We start from the raw sequence: 19,371 nt of genomic DNA on the forward strand, positions 1-19,371 counted from the left end.
GTTCCTGGGTCAACGACTTGAGCAGTGCTCAAGACACCCAAGGGCCCTGAGAAAGACCTAACCTTACGTGACTTGGTAGGATAGGTAGTTACCTAACATTAACCTTCCGTGGTTGTAATAAAAATTCGTACTAGTCTAACCTAACGTGTTTAAGCAGAGATATTAAGAAGGGAAAATTCAAATTGTCATTTATGTAAAATTTTCTATGAAACAAAGGCGGATAAATTTTAAATAAATTCTAAATTATCGAGTATGTTGTATATTTCCTTTTTTATTATCAACCTAAATAATCGCGATTACTCAAATATAATTAATACATGTAGAAATTAAAGATACAATTTCCTAAGGATCATATGATTGAATAAATATAAGATAATTAAAAATAAACTGATTGTACTTATTTAAGCAAACTTTCCCCTCCACGTATGATTGCGAGCTCCTTTTTTATAGTTTAAGGTAAAAACTAGACTAATAGCTGTTAAGATATTTATGAAATTGTTTATATGAACTGAGAATATTGTCTGTATCCAAAAAAGGGCAGGAATAAATTAAAAAAGATATTAGATTTAGAAAGATATTGAATAAGTTAAAAAAAGACATTAAATTAATTAATTTAAGGGAATATTGGGAATATTCAGGGAACAATGAGAATTCAATAAAGCAATAATCAAAAAACAATTGCTGTATGTTGTGCAGGAATTAATTGATTATTCAACAGATAAATTTTGAAAACTTGATAATAATTATTTTAAATATTTTATATAATTGGCAATCTGAGCAACTTCGCTCTTTTACACAAGGCAACGAACCCACCCTCCGACATATAAACACTAACATTGTTTGTGTGTTGATTCCTAATCTTAGAGTTTCCTCGGTAAAGATGATATTCTTAGCCGATTGTTACCACCACCAATTAACCGGGGTTATACTCAAAGAAAGGGAAGTCGTAGAGTACATAGGACAAACTGGCAGAACTTTTGCTAAACGTTTAAAAGAACATGTTAAAGGCTTTATTAGTGGTACAGAAAAGTCAAATTATCCATCTCGTCTGTTAAAATGTATTCACGATTTTAATTATGATGTTAAAGTTCTACATATAGCCACTAAGGGCAAATTGTTGAATTCTTTGGAAGTGACTGAGATTAACAATATGAGGAACACTGAACGTGTGCTTAACTGTCAGCCAGATTTAAATAACTCACCTCTATTAAATTTGAAATGAGAGTATGTTCGTATATAGTATGAATAAGTTGAAGATATGCTGATTTGTATAGATTTTATAATTTTTAAAGCCGAATGTAGTTCAGTTTATAAACCTCTGTTTCTGAGGAAGCTGCAGTGTACCAAAACAATTGTAAGACCCGTATTTAGTAATAAATTGTGAAAATTTACTTATAAACTCGTTCTTTATTCATTTCAAAATGTATTTGAATTTTCATCAAGTGACAACCGAAACTATTACATTTTATTAATGCTTCTACCGTTTCTTCGGTAGTTGCGCGTTGTACTGGCGTAGTACAATATATTTTGCTAGCCAATCTTGAATGGATAAAATGTGCGTATTACTTTTGTCCGATAGTTTATATACCGGCCCGTACCAATCTACTGATATTTTTTTAATGGTTTGCTTGAAGTGTCTTTAATTAACATGACCTGTTTCGTTTTTACTCGCACAAGTTTTTCCGTTTGACACAAAGAACAGCCAAGTATAAATTGCCTGAGGTCAAGTCTCATGTTTCTCCAATAGAAATTTTTATGAGCTTCTTGTAGGTTTTATTTATGCCCTTGTTCCTCCCGATTGCAGACTCATAATATTCTTTGATTACTTTGTACCTTCAATCGACTAACGGTACAGCTAAGGTATTTAGGTAAATTGTCGCTGTTATTTTTACGTTTTTAAGGACTTCCTCTAACTGCTCGATGATGTATGCCCATTGGTTCGCGTTAAGTATTGCGAGATCGTATATTACCCATATTAATTTTAGCTTATTTGTTGTATCTAGTATCTTGGAAGATTTTATACATTTCTTGATGCCCAATTTTAGTGTAGTATCTTCGAAATGTATATTTATGTACATTCTTATAACCGATACTTTTTTTACGTTGATGCGTCTGACGTCGCCCACCAACTTACCCTCGCTATTAAGAGCTATCGAGTCTATATACCCTCACTCATATAGTGCGTCGTTCGTTTTTGTGTCAGGTACACTATCTGTCATTGTTGAGAAGGTTAAATTGTCTAAACAAATGAACGGGTATTTTTTTGCCTGGTACATTCTCTTAATGGGGGCGATTCTAAATTGTTCAACAGGAATCACGGTGGTTTTCCAAACGTATTCTGCATACCCTGTATTTTGCCATTGTTCCTGTTTTATCAAAAATGTTTTTCTCCTCGCCGAAACTATCGTCGCATTCTTGTATCAAAACATTATTTAGGTCGCGATCACTGTCTAGCGTGACAGAGTCTCATTTGGTGTTAGCATTCAGTGGTGGTAGAGGGCTAGGTGGAGGCATGATACGTTTTTCGGCAGCTCTCTCTCTCTCTCTCTCTCCCTCTCTTTCTTCTTCCTTATTCTATTTTTCACTCTCTATAACTTGTTCACTTTCTTCCATATTATTTACGTCAAGTTCGTTAGGGAGCTCACCCTTCATGTCTGGTTTGGAATTTTCTTCGATATTGTCTGGGGGTTTCTGATTATCGGGATCGTTGTCCTACCCTCCGGGTCGTTCCCACCCTTTGAGTGTGTGCATTTTCTTCTTCGTTTATTGCAATCGATACATTGTCACTGTGCCATACGTCTATTTGTATGCTCTCTTTCCCTCTAATGTCTTTTTTCCTAACTTCGATTGAAACTTTCGCTCTAAATCAATCGACTCATTCGTTCAGTATTGATTTTGTATTAGTAAAGGCGTTATCGTTATAAGTACTGTGATTATTTTTGCAGTCTGATTTTTGTGCTCTTGGCGATCGTTTGGTTGCGTGCCCGTTCGGTGTCGTTCGATTTCTCTTTCGATCTGTGAGGGTGCTCTCTCGTTATCTTTTATTTCTCTTTTATCGTTTCCGTCCGTGCTGGGTGCTTCTGCTGCCGTCGTTTTTTCTACGGCCTCTTTAGCTCCCCGCTCTCTCGCTTTCCTTGCTCTTTTCACTTCCTCGCTTTCCCGTGCTAGTTAATGTCCCTAATGTTCTTCTAGCGCATGTTCTTTGTTTGTTATGTCCCTTACTGCTGATGGCGCATTGCAGTGCCCAATAACTAGCTCTTTCGAATTTTTCTCCTCCTTTAATGTATTCGAAAATTTGGGAAGATTTCTGTGCAGTTTATCCAACTGTCTTTTGCTAGTTTTTTTATGTTCTTCTTGTACTCTTTTTTGTTCTACAAATGGTGTGATTGCTGCTATGATGTATTTTTGCATGTTTTCGCTGTTCTTCATGTATGCCAACTTATCTCATATTGGTCCATGCGACAAGGTTTCTTCGTTGTTGTCACTGTTTACTGGTGCTAAAGTATCTTTTTCTCTTTTGCATTTTTGCTCTTTTGTTATTTTCTGGTTTGATTCTGAGTCTTACCCTCTGCAGCTGCCAGTGATTTAATGTATGCTCATTTGATTTATGTTTTCTGGGTTTCGTTTCGATTCCTTTATTGTCTGATTCGTCTGAGTCCGATTTTTCTATTTTATTTTTCTTATTCTTTTTTATAATGTTTCTTTGTCTTCTGGTGTGAATTTTATATATGCGTGCCAGCGGCAAGTTTTCATTCTCTTGATTTTTTTTTTCTTATTTTTTGGCAAGCTCAAACAGCTCCCAGCGCAGTAATACTGGGCTTTCCTCCCTGTCTTTTGGTACAAGGTTACGAGACAGGACGTCCGGTGCCTTGTTTATTTGTTCAGGTCTATAACAAACATCAAACTCGTATCCCCGGAGCCTTCTACCCTCAACCTTGTAAATCTGAAGAGTTAATCTTAGGTTCATGATCTGTTACGATTGTAAATTTGCCGCCGAACAAATAGGGTCTAAATTGCTTTTCGGTGTACACTATCACCAACAATTTTTTATCGTATGTTGGGTATCGTAGTTTGCTGCCTTTCAACAATCTGGATACTTATTAACAAGGGTGATCTGTACTTATTTTTTCTTGGCTTAAAATTGTTCCAATAGTATAGTCGGATGCGTCGGTTGTTACTATAAACGGTTAACTCATGTTTGGGGGTGTTAGTAACGGCTAATTACATCAAGCATGTTTTAGTTTTACAAATGCCTATTCCTCTATTTCTCGCCATTTAAAATCCATAGTTTTCTTTGTCAGTTTTAAAAGCAGTTGGGCTATTTTCGCATAATCTTGTATAAACCGTCCATAGTATTCCGAGAGCCCAAGAAATTGTTTCATTTTCTTAGCATTTATCAGTCTTGGTAATTCTTTTACTGCCTTGATTTTTCATGGGTTTGTCTTTATTTTTCCGTTCCCAACATTGTGTCCAAGTACTTTTGCCTCAAGTTTAAGAAACTGGCAATTCTTTGGCTCTATCGTTAAATTTGTATCAACTAGCCTTTGCAACAGTCTCTAAAACCCTACGCCATGTTGTTCCAGGTTTTCTATAAACACCATGATATCATTCATGTATACTTCAATTTCGTGGCTCTGCATGTTATCACTTACATGAAGGTATTTTGTGAATCGCAGCATCTAATCTGCATTCTTTTATATTGGTAGTGCCTTGTGAGCCTGAGAATGCGGTCTTGTGTGCGTCATCCTCGTGTATTTCTACCTGGAAAAATGCTTTCTTCAAATTAATTACCATCATGTATCACGCCCTGTCTGTATTTGCTTCCTCAACTTTACAGGGTATCTAGCCCTTTTTGAAGTTATGGGTCTATCTGTTGTTATTTGTGTACTGTGTTTCAATAAATTAGTTGTCTTTAGCGGTTCGCTTTCTAGGCCGAATACGAGGGGGTTAAATTCTACTAGTTCTCGTACGTGTATTATTTTTTCTTCGTTGCAGCTTGATGTGTCGACAAGTTCCATTATTTATTCAACCCATGCTCGCACGTTTGCTTTTTGACTAGTATACTGTGCCTCCCTATCACTATAATTCTTTTTGTTTCATCCCTTTGCTCATCGTTCATTTTCTTGAGCATCTACTAATTCGATATAGTTTTCTCCTGCTTGATTTTTTTTAATTCTCACTCTATTCTAAATTAAAAAGTCCTATCATTGCTTTTCGCAAGCCTATAGCATCGTCCCCTTCGACGCCAAATGGTTCTGCCCTTCGCGTAGTTTCGCATTCTATTCACTCTACTTCCAGTATTGGTTCTTTTTTTTTTCGTTCGTTACATTTATCATTTTTGCATTCACTTTGCCCTCTTCATTTTCTGATATGAAATTTTCTCTTTTATGTTATGTTAGGGAACCCAGCCAACTTTACATTTGACTTTAGTTTTGCTTACGTGTGCAAATACTATTTTGCTTGTTCTCGCCAAAATCTCAAAATATTCCTTATCGTATAGCGGGCTTTTCATGCGAAACGTACCAGGCCCGCCGCGCAAGCGTTAAAAGTCGCTGTTTTCAGCTCATTTTCTCGGCCTGATTTCTATCCTTAAAAATTAATACAAATAGAAATTTCGATGTATAATTTGTCAGCTTTCCGATGGTATGGTTAGTTTTCTGAAAAAATTCCATTTTCACTGAAAAAAAAACACGAAACATGCTGTATTTTTGCTAAACATGCTGAAAAAGGCATTTTTAATATTTTTTTTGATAGGCTAGATGGAAAGCTGAGGTTTTTTTACATTGAAAACGTCTTTTTGCACAGTGTGCTCTGACTAAAAAATTAGAGTAAAATAATACCAAAGAATAGACGTTCAGCCGTCTGAATGCGCACCGCGCCGAGCTCAAGTTAACTATGAATATGAATATTATTAATTTAGAAATACTTTTTAAACAAATATTTTCTATTATTTTTTAGTTTTCAATGAAGTTCGAGATGTAAGCTTTTGGTTTTATTATTTTCTTTTAGAAAAAATTGATACTTAGAGCTCATAGATGTTTTTTTTTAATTTCAATTTTTTATCATCGATTGGAATAACATCATAGAATTGCAAAGTACCTAATATTAATTTTGCTTCATCAAATCGAGATTTGAGTTTGAATTTCATACGACTTTTTACTCAAATAAAAAACTTTTTTTTCCTCTCTTCCAATAACTCTTTACCCAGTCATATAAGTTTTCTGTAGTTAAAATTTGGTTATTAGAGGAAACTTGAAGACTTGCACGTCTTGCATCTCTCTTCAAGTTGGCTTCAATACCGTTACACGGTCCCTTTTCAAGAGCAGTAGCAAAAAAATGCCATTCACAATCAATTTTCAAATCTTTTTTGTGGAAAAGTATGTTTCTAAAACTGCTCTTATTTTTGAAATGTTGACTGGCCCCATCAGTTATGCAAAAATTTTTTTTTACTACAAACTTGGATTTCAAATAATTTATTATAACTTTTTGATACTCATACACAGCAATTGTATCATGGTTTAGGTTATCGGAAGTAACAGCAATACTGACGTGTTTAAGCTTATCTTTTTCTTTGTACTAAATTACAACTGTAAAAATGGAAGCTTAGTTATTGTTCCAATGAAAAGATTGGGTTGAATTATGTATAACAAACGCATAATTTTACGAAAAATCACAAGTTACTATGAATTCTCCACTTTTAAGTTTTTTTTTCAGTTAATTAATAAAAAGTTATTGTTGATTACATGAATGAATTAAAATATGCAAGGTAATTATAATAAATTTAGAACTAAAATACGCTTTATGTTTAGACGGTTCTTTTAATTATACCTGAAAATCATATAAAAAATCAAAGATTCTATTTTAATTATACAATACTGTATTAAGTAATACCATATAAGCATACGTCATTGTTTAATAAATAATTAATTGTTACAAAACTAATAATATTAGTTAACTTAAGCGGAGTGCGGCGCAGCACCAGCCTGTGGCACGCGTTCAGACAGCCGAACGTCTACTCTTTGGTATTGTTTTACTCGAATTTATTAGTGAGAGCACATAGTGCAAAAAGACGTTTTCAATGTAAAAAAAACCTCAGCTTTCTATTGAGCTTATCAAAACAAATATTAAAAATACTATTTGCGAGATATAGCATATTTTATGTTTTTTTTTCAGTGAAAATGAATTTTTTTCGGAAAAATAATCACACCTTTGGAAAGCTGACTGAAAAATACATCGAAAATACTATTTGCAACATTTTTTTAGCATGGAATAAGGCCGAGAAAATGAGCTAAAAACAGTGACTTTTAGCGCTCACGCGGCGGGCCTGGAATGTTTCGCGTGAAACGCCTCATAGGGAGATCACGGTGCCATTTAATATAAGTACTTCACCTCCAGCGTTCATGAGGCCGTTATATAACTTAAACGTATCCCAGATGATTATGACTTCTACTTTGATTGGAAAGTTACCAGAAACTACGCGCAGAGTTACTTCAATATCGTTGAGAGATATTTCGATTGTTCCTAACGTGCGGCGTGCACTTTTAGGGCCTTGCGTCAGCGATGTGTGTTCGAGACGGTTCTTATTATTCTGTATGCCCGTAATGCAAGTGTCTGGCTTACGTTGCGCTCTCTTTGTATTATGTATATGCACTTCGTGGCCCAGATCGTTGGTAACACGCCGGTCAGCATGCCTTTTTCCCGGTGAATCCTACCTACAATCTGCTGTCTCTACCTCTTCTTGGGCATAGTTCTCTCCTTTTTTGACTGCTGTGTTCGAGCGTCCTGTGAGTTTAAAGGCTCTGTACGTGGGTTTTCTGTTTTGTTCGTAGCCTGATTATTTATTCCGTACTGAGATCCTCTGTCTCAATAATTAAAATTTCCGTCCTAGTTTTTATTACTGTAATAATTATTACAACTTGTGATTTCCGTAACTATTTGTTTCGATAAAATTTTGTTGAGTATTGTTCTTTAATTCCGTATCGTGTTCCCGTTTATCAAAATTTTCTGTCTTTCTGGCATCTACATTGAGTTGGAATATTTTACACTGTTCCGTCACATGGTCGTGCCCCTTGTAGAATGAGCAGGGATCATAGTTTGTCTCACTTGGGTCATCCTTGTACACGCATTACACCACGTTAGTACATCGCAACATTAGTTTATTCGCTGTCTATTTTCAGCACAACCACTGTTGCTTCGCTTAATGTTTGTGGGTTGCGGTAACTTACTTGATAGTTGTGCGGGTCCTGTAGCCTATATTAAAATTGCCTTATTGACCTATCTTCTGCGTCTTTTTTTAGCGATATTTTTTGTGTTGTAGAATAAATTACGTTAGTGGCATATAAAATTATCATCCGGTTGTGTATTGTTTGGATTTGGCTCTAGTACGATTTCACCATCTTATTCCTTTACTGCAAAATGATTATTAGTTTTGCCAATAAGGTGGTGGCATTACCGGTGCAAGCATACCTATATTTTAGTTCTGTTAAAAATGTATCTATTGACAAAAATTGAGCTAATCAGAAAACAAACTCGCCCACCCAGCTTTATAACCTGTTTGCAAGAGTTCCAATTAAAAATTTTTGCAAGGGCTCCAATTAAGAATTTCCCGCCCACGTACTGCGTCCAAGAGGTCTCCTTGACTTCCCGAATTTGTTTTCTGTCTTACTTAGTTCAGAGCGAGTTTTTTTACTATCATGAGCAGCTTTTTTTGCCTTCTGACACTCTAACCGTGATTCCGGATCATGGTCAAGGTTAATTTGTATCACGTCGTCGTCTATGTCGTTCCGTCCTATTTTGTGTATGTCCGTGAGCTTATCATCTTCTCATCCTCCTCCCTCTGATATATTGTTCGATTCCGTAATGCTTATTATGTTAGCATCTGTTTTTTTGTATATAGTTGGTTTTGTCAATTAGAATATTTTTGTGTTCAATTTTGAAATGCTTTCGTTGTTGTATATTTTGGATTTTCTTGATGAATATCTGCACTCTTAATAAGCGTTATAACTACTTCTTTTAATTGTTTGATAATAAATAAATTTTTTTTTTATTGAATGTTTGTCACTTGTATGTTAGGTACATGTTTGAGCATATGATAATGTGTTATTACCAATTTCCTTAAAGTTTCGATTTAGTCATAATATCGAGATATAGAAATTTTCTCTCTGGGTGCGTGTTTCCCTCAGAGGTTATGAGTATAGTATATAAAAAACACTAAAAATTTACTTACCAGATCCCTGTCACGATGGTAAGTATAATGATGATTTTGTGTATATCCATGAGTTGGCCTTTTGATCCTTTTGTGAGTTGACCTGACTTCGTTTTTCACAGTTGTTTCCTCTTTTTGTGTGATGTATTTTATGTCCCGTCTGTGGCTGTTGTTCAGGCTCAGTGTACGTGTTCGCTTTTTTCCGTATTTTCCTGGCTTAAGATGGCTTGGGCGGTTGGTACGATACCTAGGCTACACACAAAGATTCTTTCCCTTTACAAACATGGTGTACGTTCGGCCTTCACTCGCGTGGTGGCGTGACATCACTCGCTTAGCCGAGTGAACTTCGAGCGTTCATCGAAAATTCGGGGGAAGGAACTACGTTCACTGGGATTTTCTAGTGAACGCACTCGTAGAGCCGAGTGAACTTCGAGCGTTCATCTAGAATTAGGAGGAAAGAATTGCGTTCACTAAGATTGCCAGTGAACACACTCGTAGAGCCAAGTGACAGTTTAACCTTTACTGGAATCATCGATATTTTTGTATTGTTATAGCTCACTCACTGTATCACGTTGTTAATGTTTTCATACAACTAATTTTACATGCAATTATACAATCGATGAATCGTAAAATTATATTTTGGTACAACCGTGTTGTGCTATGAAAACTTGATATTAGCTGTAAGAATAGAATAATGGCAGATGTATTTGTCAGCTCAATATTAACTAACTAATTAATGATGAAATATTTTTTGTATATATTCCATTTAAAATAATTGGCTTTGACTCTCATTTTTTCGCTTACAGCGTTTTTAAAGACATCAATAAAAAGGTTATTTCTTATACAAAATTGCATCAAAGATGCCCTTGTTTAATTGTAAAAATAAATGATCACTTGTATATTGCCACTAGACATCGGTTATAAGATACTATAAAGATATTTTATTTGAATAAATATAGCATTGTAACCAAAATAATGTAACTTAGAAAATAAAATTTTTAAAATAATTTCAAATATAATTTTTTTTATAACAGACCGAAATTTGTATTTTAAGAGAATGCTTGTTGTAATATTTAAGAAAAATTAGCTGATATATTACTTGTTTTCTTCTGACATATTTAGTTAACTTCTGTTTCTTTTACACATAAGTTTGATTTATAAGTAGTATTAAATAGAGCTTATTGTTCTGAAATAATTAATGTATTTGTATCAAACTAATCCAATCTGTAATAAACTACTTATTATTGCAATGTAATATGATGATTACTTCATTGATTCTCATTTTACTCAATAATATTGTATAAGTACTCGCCATTTGTATAATAGTAATTATTATTACATACTCGATACTATTTTTCATGACTAGTATATTATTAAGTAGCTGTTAACCTCAAAATATTTATACCATGCAAGTTCAACATTCTTATATACCTATATAAATACACACATACCAATATCTAATTTATAGGTATCACTCGGCTCTACGAGTGTGTTCACTGGCAATCTTAGTGAACGCAATTCTTTCCTCCTAATTCTAGATGAACGCTCGAAGTTCACTCGGCTCTACGAGTGCGTTCACTAGAAAATCCCAGTGAACGTAGTTCCTTCCCCCGAATTTTCGATGAACGCTCGAAGTTCACTCGGCTAAGCGAGTGATGTCACGCCACCACGCGAGTGAAGGCCGAACGTACACCATGTTTGTAAAGGGAAAGAATCTTTGTGTGTAGGGTGCCATAAGGGTCCCTAAAAGATCAACGCTTTTCGACGGTAAATTTTTCAATAAGTATAGCTATTTCAATAAAACCAAAGAACAAGATAAAGAAATTGCCAAAATAGTACCGTGAAATTATAATTTTGAAAATTAGAAGATGTTGCGAGGCAAGCCAGATTAATATTTCATAGGTTTCTTCTAATTTTCTCTTAAGTTAGGTCGTTGACCATATATTTTTCAAAACTTAATAGATTCTTTGTAAAAAATACACAAGAACTATTCAAAATTTTTGAGGTTCATCAAAGATTTCCGAAGATATAGTCGATTTTGTTACTACTGTTCATAAGAGTAGGTGTTAAACTGTTGAATTTTCAGTAGCGATTCGCGAAAAAATTGAGCCATTGGCCCCAATATATTCTGATCGCAAATGAATTTGGCCTTTTTTATTTACATGGTTCCAGAATTTCAGAGGTTTCGATCAAGCAGATAAAAATCGCCCAAGCCACATTAAGTCATTGGTAGTTGCCCCCAAGTATTCTGGTATATTGGTCTACTGACTTGATACGCAATTATTGTTTCTTATTGCTGTACTGGTTTAGCAGCAGTGTTGAAAAATTTTTTGGATTGTTTTTCCCTCTTTTTCTCCACTTTTTCAAGTTTCCTTATATTGTGGCATTTGACACGCTGAATTTGGCGTAAAAACCGTAAAAAAAATCTTGTCTGTATCCCACTTCTGACATCATAATCAACCATCCAAGAACCTTTTTTTTCAGTTACACATGTAAACCAGGTACTTTGTAAATAGCTTGCTTACATCAAGTCCGACAACTTTTTCCTCTTCGACTTTTTTCGGAAATGGCACGTATGCGAGCAGAGGACTTGCAAACATGTCGATCTGACAAAGTCATGTTTCTTGATAGATGTAAATCTAATTTTACGTAAAATTGTAGATTTTTATGTGCAAATTACGCAAATCAATTTGTCCGACAAAAATAATGGCAAATAGGGGGAGTCCGACAGCCCAAAAATGTCGATCTGACGTAGTCGTGTTTCTTGATAGATGTAAATCTAATTTTACGTAAAATTGTAGATTTTTATATGCAAATCACGGAAATCAACTTGTCCGACAAAAATAATGGCAAATAGGGGAGTCCGACAACCCAAACATCTCGTTCTGACGTAGTCAAGTTTCCTGATACATGTATGTCGCACAAAAGTAAGTCTTGATCAAATAACATTTTCTAAGTGCTAAATTAACGTTGTCCGACAAGTCCGACAGGAAATGAAGCTAAGATGAACAAAAATAGACTAACATCGTAATTAAAATTTTTTAATTATTTCATGAAATAAATTTGAAGCATATTTACCTGCAAAAAAGTGGTTATTCAATGTAAAGGTATATGTTAATGATTATTTTTTCATACTAAGTAATTTTATTTCACAAATATGGCAGTTAAATCGAAAAAAATTATTTACAAGACTATACTGTGCTACATTTATTTCATATAATTTTTACGGATCTGAGTCGTCATCATTTTCATCTGATTTATAGTTTTCATTTTTTTAAACTTCTTCGTCATCACTGCAGTTCATGTCGTCACCTACAGACTCTTCATCAGATTCTGTAATAAATAAAACAATAGCTTTTAAAATTTGCTGAATGAATACGAGAATGTTACTGGATGCTACTTTGTTAAAATTAATCATACCTAAATTTTCGATTGAAATGTCACCGAATATTGGGCTTGCAGGTCCATTGAACCAATAAAATTCGTACATATTATCTATTAACGCCCAGCCACAATCTTCTGGATTATATTGGGTATGATTCCTTATATGAGCGTTGCAGCAAAGGCTACTCAAGTACATCGTCGTTTTTATTTGTTTTTATTTGTTGTAAAAGCTCTTCTTTACTTGGAGGCAAGGCAGAAGCGTCGAGAGATTTAATTTTGTATTTAATATTTCCTCATCACAGTTAGATTTATATGTTTTCATAAACATTTCGTATTGACCCTGATTGACGTCAATTTTTACTTTTAAATTATACATTCTGCAAGCGTATTCTTCAAGTAGCTTGAATACGTCGCAAGTCGTGGTCATTTGTGATGGAGAAATACACAATAAGCTGTTAAATGCTTCTTGGAATGTCACATTATTTTTTTAAATCTTATAGAGTTTTTTTCCCCTTTTCTGTAGAAGGCGATATTGCAGTCATTTCCAGTAAAAATATGCCAAACAGCTAAAGAGCGTGAAAGCGTATCTCCCAGATTTTTGTAGATGGAGTTTATATTTAAGAATGACTTCACTTTGCTGGATCTCATATTAATTATAATGTCTGAATCCTCTTTTCGAAATTTGAAATTTGATAACATAATTACCGGAATGTCTGAATCAGTGCAATGCACCTGGACACGATAATTTCGATTCAACTGACATATATGGTAAATAATTTTAGTATCAGCTTCCTCGTGATAGCAGGTAAAGTCATGATCAATAGATTGCTTGATCTTTCCATTCTGTACTTCATATCAATAGCATTTGTCATGATTAACGAGAATTTTTTTGTTATGGCACAGTAAAATGAATCTATCACGTCCAGTCTTCTGTTAAAAATTCTACAAATTTTTTTTTTAAATTACCACTTCTCAATAATTTGCCAAATTCCATCGTGCGTTTATTGTCTTTTTTTATCTCGAAAAAAATCTCCTCTTCGCCCCTTAAGTCATGCTCGTAATCCTTGAGACTTGGCTTACGATATAAATCAAAAACAATATGTACTTCTTTCCTGCCGATTAAAATCATTTTTAAAATGTGCTCCGACATTTTCCCATAGGTGTTAGGAACAAATTTTTAAAGTATGTAAAAAGTAAAAGCCATTAATAATATGAATATCTGCTTCTGGTATTTCAAAATTATCTGATTGTTTGGCTTTTAAATTCTGAAGTATAACCGATTTTTGAGTCTTGCAAATACTCCCGTTCTCATGACAAAATGAGAAAGCAACGGGAGACAAGGGATAACATAGTGCTTTTGGTAAATCAATATCGTTCTTCAGTAAAGCACACAGCAATCTGCCAAAAATATCCCTTTGCAATTTTACCTCTTTCACATTACCGGCAATTTTCACTTTTTTTTTTACTTTTATAGGCAAAATTAACGACTACATTTTTCTTGATCGGTTGATCAAACCTTTCGGGATTTGCAAAGCACTCAGCTACAAATTTTTCACGTTGATCTTCTCCGACAGATTCCACAGTTGATAACAATAAATAAATATCGTTACTGACAGTTTGACCGAATGATATGTTGTATAAATGATCTACAAGTAAATCTGTAGAAAAAGTGCATCCATTGAAAAAATTCAGCAGAGACTCCAGCTTATCCTGCCAATATGAAATTGTTGATAATCTCAAATCTTTTTTTATTTCATCACTATGTTGCATATCGCAAAACTCTAAAATTTTTGTGATAGCTTTTATGCGTGGTGCATGCGTAATGGTTCATCGCTGTCTTGCACCGAAAGAATCTGTCATATTACGCATGGCAGAAGCTGCAGCTGCATCCGCATTAATTGTCTGCTCCAACGTTAAGTCTATTGGGACTCTGCTGAACGACTTCATAGCTCGGCGAATTCGCAAAAAGCAATTTTCACTACTACCTAATAGTCCAGGATGCGTTTCCTCAATTTAATTGAGCTTGTCCAAATGTATCGTCATGTATCTTGCGTAATTTTGGTGGTTCATTACAAAAAAAATGTTCGTCATTTTCGTCAATGCATATTTGTATAACTCTAAATCTGCTATGCGAATACTATACTCAAACAGTAAGTAGTAATCGATCAATTTGACGTATAGCAAATAAATTTGGGGAGTTTTCCCATGTCTACCTTCCAGCGTATCATTTAGATATTTGTCGTATTTTTTAAACAATTCTTGACATCTTGGATCATTGATTTTTGGAGTTTCTACTGTTGTAGCATTGAATTCCAACAGATAATTTTTAAGTATGTCTATATCTACATTTTCATATTTCATGTCGTTTAAAAACCTGTCAAAATACAATAGTTTCAAAGTGATCGATAATAAAGTATGAATTTTCGATATCTGTCGAAATACTTTCCGGATATGAAAGTATTTGACGAACCGTAAGCTAAAATATTACTGTCTATCAGTACGTTCATTACACCAGATCCTAAAATAAATTTTCCAACAGCTTTAAGATACGACATCACCATATGAAACGAGCCAAAATGTATAAATAATTTTGAAAAAGATTCATCTGCGCTTTGGATTCTTAGTGCAACTTTCACCATTGCTAAATCGTATGTGACACTAAAAAAACTTTTTCCACATTCTGACGCTATTTTTGCACTTCTTCGGAGAGTTTCTTGAACTACAACCGGGTCGTTGGGTGAACTATTAATTTGAAGTAAATATTCCACTTTTTGCACCTCACTTCCATCCTGAAATATTTTTGAATTGTAGCCGACCCACATAGGCGTATTCGGCAGGTGTAGTTTACGCGAATACATCAAAGTAAAATTTATATTTTTGAAAACAATAAGATTTGCAGGCTCTTCGGACGATATAATGCTGCTTTGCCAAAACGCCGGACGCTTTTGTTTTGCTAATGGTAAATTATCAAAATTTTCTGGATCAAAAGTCCTTTTTCTGGGGCCAGAACTATAAGAATATTTACTTCAATATTGAGCTGATTTTCTTCAATATTTCTTCGGTCATTTGTTCGTTGTAATATGCTTAATTGTTCTTCGGTAGGTATTGTTTAGTAAATAATCCCAACAGTGTCATGTAAAGAATCTTTTCCTGCAGTCCCTCTTCCTAAATTTTGAACCTTCCTGTCAAAATTATTCCAAGCGAAATTAGATACAATTTTCTGCAGAAATTAACAAATTTTAATGACTTCTTGAACTCCTTTTCCAAAGTTTCCTTCAGAGTGGATAACGAGTACATCGAGTGTATACATAAATTTTCTGTTTGGTGCAGCTCTTCAACAATTTCCCAGAAGCACTGCTTGACGTAAGAAAAAGATAATATTCTTTTATTATAAAGTACTTCTTCGCGTACTTTTTGAAAAATAGTCTGTCATGCCATTTTAAATATGCTTCTTTTAACGGTCCATTCATTACTTTTGGCCTTATTTTTCTTATTGGACAATTTTCCATAGTATGTAATATTACACTGATTATGGTAATAAATGAGATTTTCGTCATTTTTAATTTCGGAGTCAATTTTTTCGAGCATTTCAAAATCGTCCAATTGTATGGCGTAACTTTTAAGCGTCTGCAATGTTCTTTCCTTATTTCGGCTAGTAATGCAAAAAAAATTCCTCCCTAATAGCCACTTTTTGACTAAAAAAACATTTCTTATTATTTTTATCTGGTGTTACTGTACTGCTGTCTTCAGTAGTATTGTCATTTCTAGAAATGACAATATATTGTTAAGAGTTAGTTTAGGAAAACAGATAAAAATTTAGCAAACGAACGTACTCATAAGATATGTCAGGATCACTTAGCAGATTTGGAATACCGGACTCTTCGTCAATCTCCATATCAGCTGTTGTATCACTGTAATGCCAAAAATTAAAATATTTAAAAAGTAAATTAATGAGAAATAAGTTAATATTATATTAAGATACATTTATTAATTCAATTTTCAAATATCAGATTATTCCAAAAAGTATATAATAACATACCAAGCTTGCTACTGAAGAGTACAAAACTGATGGAGTGTTTATAGTGCCATTTGTTACCGAAGAATTAGGCGAAGGTGGTTGACTTCTATGTAATAGAATTAATGGCGTTTTAATAACTCTATATTTTTTAAGCATTATTTTTTAAGTATTGTTAACACAAACCTTGATGCGCTTTCTACTGAAGAATATGAAGTTGAAGCTTCAATGTTCTCAATATGAGAAGCAGAAGAAGATGTTTGACAGTTGTGAATCAGATTAAACAAGATCTTAAAATATGTTTTCCATGTGTTTTTAATAATTGAGCGTACGAACACAAAAAGTAAACTGTAGTGCTCCGATATATAAGAGCAAATCCAAAAAATCGATCGAGTGTTGGAAAGTAAAAATTTCAAAATTAAAATTTTGTCGGTCAAAAGAATGAATTTTTGGAATTTGTTTAAAAAAAAGTAGAATCAAACGCGTTTCATTAAGATTTGAAACGCATACAACAAGTATGTACGTGTGCGATATGTGCATAAATACATTTGTATATACATCTTTATAATGCCTAATAATAATTCATTTTAAATGAAAAATTTCTTCTAATATTAACATAATATATGCACAAATATTAAACTCGTACATAATCGTTGTACGTGTTACAAATCGCCAAATCGCAATAAATGCGATTTATTTGATTTTTTTACTTTAAAAAAAAATGTATGTAATAAATAAACTTTTTTATTTTCATTGGTAGACTGACTTTTTTATGTTCTTAGAAGCCCAAAAAACAATAATCAACGGTCAACTAATATATTTCTCCGATTTTTTCTTACCAAAACGCGTTCGATTAAATGGATTTGCTCATATATATAGACTAATGGTACACACAAATGCATATATATATATATATATATATATATATATATATATATATATATATACACACATATTCACTAATCTATGTATCGACGTTTCCCACGTTAATATTACGTTGAAATAGAATTAATACAAATTACAAAATATCGTTATTTTAATATTTTTTATATTAATTACCTTTCGTAATCCAAATATTTTTTCTTTACGACAAAATCTTTGTCACAAGTATCTGGTAAAATCACATTGCTATATTTGTGGCCATGGTGTACACGAGCTTTTAAATGCATTTTACACAGATTTAAAATTTCGGGAGTAAACTGTTTTACTTCTTCTCTTTTTTTGCGAAATTTTGGGCTTTCACTATGTAGAACATTACACAAAAAACACTCCATATTAAAAAAAAACAATAAATTAAACGTAAATTTTCGTACACGTGGTTCACAGCGAAATACTTCTACATATGTATACAGAGCAGTTGCCGGTTCCTATAAGACACTGTAAAAGGCGCGTTTTTATGCGTTAGGCAAACGTTGCACCACGTAAATTAAAATAAAATTTGGGAGCTTAGGTAAATATTTTAAGGCTAACAATTGTATTTTTAATAATTTTCAAGCTTATCAATATTATTAATGAGTCAAAGTAGTCTATAGAACATTAATTACCGATTACAACAAAATGTATCTTTGGTATTTACATGTATCAGGAAACTTGACTACGTCAGAACGACATGTTTGGGTTGTCGGACTCCCCCTATTTGCCATTATTTTTGTCGGACAAGTTGATTTCCGTGATTTGCATATAAAAATCTACAATTTTACGTAAAATTAGATCTACATCTATCAAGAAACACGACTACGTCAGATCGACATTTTTGGGCTGTCGGACTCCCCCTATTTGCCATTATTTTTGTCGGACAAGTTGATTTGCGTAATTTGCACATAAAAATCTACAATTTTACGTAAAATTAGATTTACATCTATCAAGAAACATGACTTCGTCAGATCGACATGTTTGCAAGTCCTCTGCTCGCATACGTGCCATTTCCGAAAAAAGTCGAAGAGGAAAAAGTTGTCGGACTTGATGTAAGCAAGCTATTTACAAAGTACCTGGTTTACATGTGTAACTGAAAAAAAAGGTTCTTGGATGGTTGATTACCAGCTATTACGTGGGTTTTTTGATGCAGAAATAAATAAAAGCCTGACTTCTGGTTAAGATATATTTTATTAGCACAACTTGTATTCGAGGGAAATTGCGCGTGTCTTCCAGTCTCACGGGCCTGGTCCTTTTGCTCTCGCGTCTCTAGCTTATCTTTCCTTTATTCTCTTGCTTTGCTCTCCGTTACCTATCACTTCTCTCTTCTCTATTTTCCTATCTTTTAGGCCCAGGCCAGCGGGGCGCACGCACGCATAGCTATATGCTATCGTACGTAGCACGTTACATCTTTACTGTATCATACAATTTCGGCAGTTTTAAGCGAAACGACTGATTATACTAATAAATACAATTTTTACGTAGGAAAATGGTGGCTTGGGTACACACAAAATAGTGAGAATGTTTTACATTCAAAAATCTTTTATTACTTATATCGGTGAGGGAAGAGTAAATTACCGAAGCATTAGTCTCAACTCTCTCGACAGACTTGTCGCAACTCTATCGACCAACTCCCATCAACTCTCGTAACAGACTGCCCTCAACTCTTAGCTGTTATTTTCTTATCTTCTGTGCTCTTTTATCCTGTAAGGCCCCAACCAGAAATCACACGTGGATGCATTGCTTTATGCTATCATATGTAATACGTCCAAGGCAGCGACGTCGTAGTCCTCAACAGCGATCATTTCTTCCTTTCTAATGGTGCTATGTATGTGTCGTGTTGTTTGTGTGGTGA

General features: G+C 34.0%; 1 protein-coding gene across 3 annotated transcripts in view; it reads right to left on the bottom strand.

The window, feature by feature from the left end:
• Positions 1 to 19,371, bottom strand: part of Lis-1 (LisH and WD40 domain-containing Lis-1) — a 360,764-nt gene that overhangs the window by 245,079 nt on the left and 96,314 nt on the right. The window contains exon 1 of one of the 3 annotated variants that reach the window (XM_014349625.2): positions 9,227 to 9,453. The exons of the other annotated variants lie outside the window; for them this stretch is intronic. The gene's annotated coding sequence lies outside the window, so the exon portion shown is untranslated. Of the gene's footprint in view, positions 1 to 9,226; positions 9,454 to 19,371 lie in introns of those variants that run through there. 3 annotated transcript variants of the gene reach the window in all.

Source organism: Copidosoma floridanum, unplaced genomic scaffold (assembly GCF_036245765.1).
Source record: "Copidosoma floridanum isolate Cflo_tuat_1 unplaced genomic scaffold, Cflo_Japanese_pri ptg000034l, whole genome shotgun sequence".
In the NCBI taxonomy this organism is placed as follows: Eukaryota; Metazoa; Arthropoda; class Insecta; order Hymenoptera; family Encyrtidae; genus Copidosoma; species Copidosoma floridanum.